Source organism: Nuphar pumila, chromosome 10 (genome assembly GCF_984573655.1).
Source record: "Nuphar pumila chromosome 10, dmNupPumi1.hap1.1, whole genome shotgun sequence".
In the NCBI taxonomy this organism is placed as follows: Eukaryota; Viridiplantae; Streptophyta; class Magnoliopsida; order Nymphaeales; family Nymphaeaceae; genus Nuphar; species Nuphar pumila.
Window position 1 is genome coordinate 103,359,467 of NC_143258.1, and position 2,608 is coordinate 103,362,074.

The window sequence follows — 2,608 nt, forward strand, 5'->3', positions numbered from 1 at the left end:
CAGTGGAGAGGAAGGGTGAGAATTCACCTCTTATTTATAGTGCTGAGTTGTTGATGTTATCCTGTCGCGGCAATTTTTTGAATTTACTAAACCACCCTTGTTTCTTTCAAAATAACGAAATGGCCATTCGCGGTATAACTTTTATTAAAAACAGCACGATATTTTGAAGGATGTATGAAGTTCTTAAATTACTTTCGAATTTAGCAATTTTCGTTGAACAATTTTTCAAGTATGTACAAAGCGTTTGTTTGGACCATTTTTCTTTGCTCCAAAGGTTTGGACTAGGCAGGCGGCATAGGTTCAAATCCTACGGGCGTCACTCCTTGTGCAAGCCAAAGCATGATGACTCTTTGGGTGCAAGGGGCAAACTCATTGAGTTTTATATATATGGTACAGAGCCAGTCCGGTTAGGTTTTTCATCCTAGGGGTGGTTCTTTCATGTAAATATCAAAAAAATATTAGGGCGCCCTGTCAATTATCGAAATTAGTTGATTTGCTTGAATATTTTATTATCAAGAGCTAGCTTGATGCCCATAATTGATTTTTAACCTCTAAAATACATATATAAGCTTGAAAATTATTTAACCTAAAACATGTTTCTTTTTTTTTAAAGGCAAGTTAGGGTTAAGCAGATCCCCACCAGTTACTATTTAACATATCACTAAGGTTTGAACCTGAAACGTCCCATCACAAGGAGATGTGCACTGACAGCTCCTACCAACCACGCCGAGCCCCCGTTAGTTAAATGTTTCTTACTGAGTGAACTATGATGAACATGTTTATTAGTTCGAAAAAAGCAAAAAATACATGTGACTGATTTTTGCATAGTCTACAAGAGATATCTAATAGTGTTTACATTATATGCAGCGGCGTTGTATCATGCATGCTGCATAAAAAATGCCCTCTATCTAACAAAAGGGATTCCTTTATGAATACCATTTGCTTAGATACGATTCAGGGCCTGTATAGGCGGATACACATCATGTCGGCAGAATTTAGATACGATTCAGGGTCGATTCAGCTCATTTTTAATAAATATAAAAAAATTTATTTTTAATACTATTTTAATAGTTTTAACATGTGTCACAGGTAATAGTTTATTATTATTTTTGAACTGATACGGAACGATTCAGCTGAGTATCGGTATCGGGGCGATGTAGCTAAATCGGCAGCCCAACAATTCAGGGCCTATACCGATACTGACAACATTGCACAAGACCAAAGCAGCTGGCTTCTTGGTGGGTGAGTGGGACGGCTTTAGAGTTTTCAGGTGTGGTGACCATAGTTCGAAGGTCTCTCAACTCAGTGTTGTTTGTTTTTTAAAGGCAAAGCAGGGGTTAGACAGACCCTTACCAAATTATAAACAATATCATTGGGTTTGGAACCTACACCGTCTCAACACAAGGTGATGTTCACTAGCTGCTCCTGCCAGACAAGCAGGGCCCTAGTTGTTAAACTTAGTGTTGGTTTTCCTATGTAATACATTGAAAAAAAAAACACCCAAGTGGTATCCCATGTGGTAAGCAGGGTCCTGTGTCAAGATGAAGGCTCAGGATTGAATCCCTCTGCCACATGGGGTGGCCGTTGTTCTGCAGGGGTCCGCCTAATCCCAGCTTGCCTTTCAGAAAAAAAGATACATTTGAAGAAAAAAAACAAGAGAAAGAAAAGTACAGGTCTGAATATAATACATATAGTATGCAACAAATCAAACCCATATACAAACCCGAACAGCTCTGTTATGGTAAGGGTTAGGGATGGCAGTGGACTTGGGAAAAACGGAGCCCCGCCTCACCTTGCCCTATTTGGACCAGTGATGGAGGACATGAAACGGGGATGGTGGCGGGGATGAAGGTTAAAATCAAAACCCATGCGAGAATGGAGGCTGTGATGGACTTACGCTTTTCACTGCCCCACCCCATCCTCGTCTCCAATCCCCACCTCGCCCTGGCCCCGATCTTTCTTTAGGGATGCAGTGGACCGAGGGAAAACGGGGCCCTGCCCTGCCTCACCCTGTTTGGACCGGAGATGGAGGCAGGGATGGAGTTTAAAATCAAAAGCTGTGTGGTGATGGAGGTTAAGATTTTGACACAGGGCGTGGTTAAAATTTGATTTGAAGATCCAACCTAATTGGATACAGTTTCACCTTTAATTGGGTCATGATGAAGCCATTTGCAAGTCAGTATTAGTGGCTGGTTTTGAATACAGTGTTGATTACTATGTGTGAACTAGTAAGACTGTTGATCTTGTGAAATCAACCACAGTATACTACGATGAATGCAAGATCTTCCCATTCATCAATCATGTAATGCCAACAGAACTTCATGTTAAATTATGCCAACAGAACACTCATGCAAGTCACTGAACTCTAACGGTCAACCTCTGGTCACATAAGTGTTATAATCCTTTTGGTTCAAGGGATTAACTTTGAAGACTTTAATCACCTGAGAATTTTAGTGTATTATTTTGGGTACTTTAACATTTGGTATCTCACAATCACCTGTGAGGCATCACGAAGGAGTGTACACATTGACATACATGCATAACATATAGCATAATAGATACAGATAAAAAGGGATAAGGCCACATACATGTCCCTGCCATTGTGTTG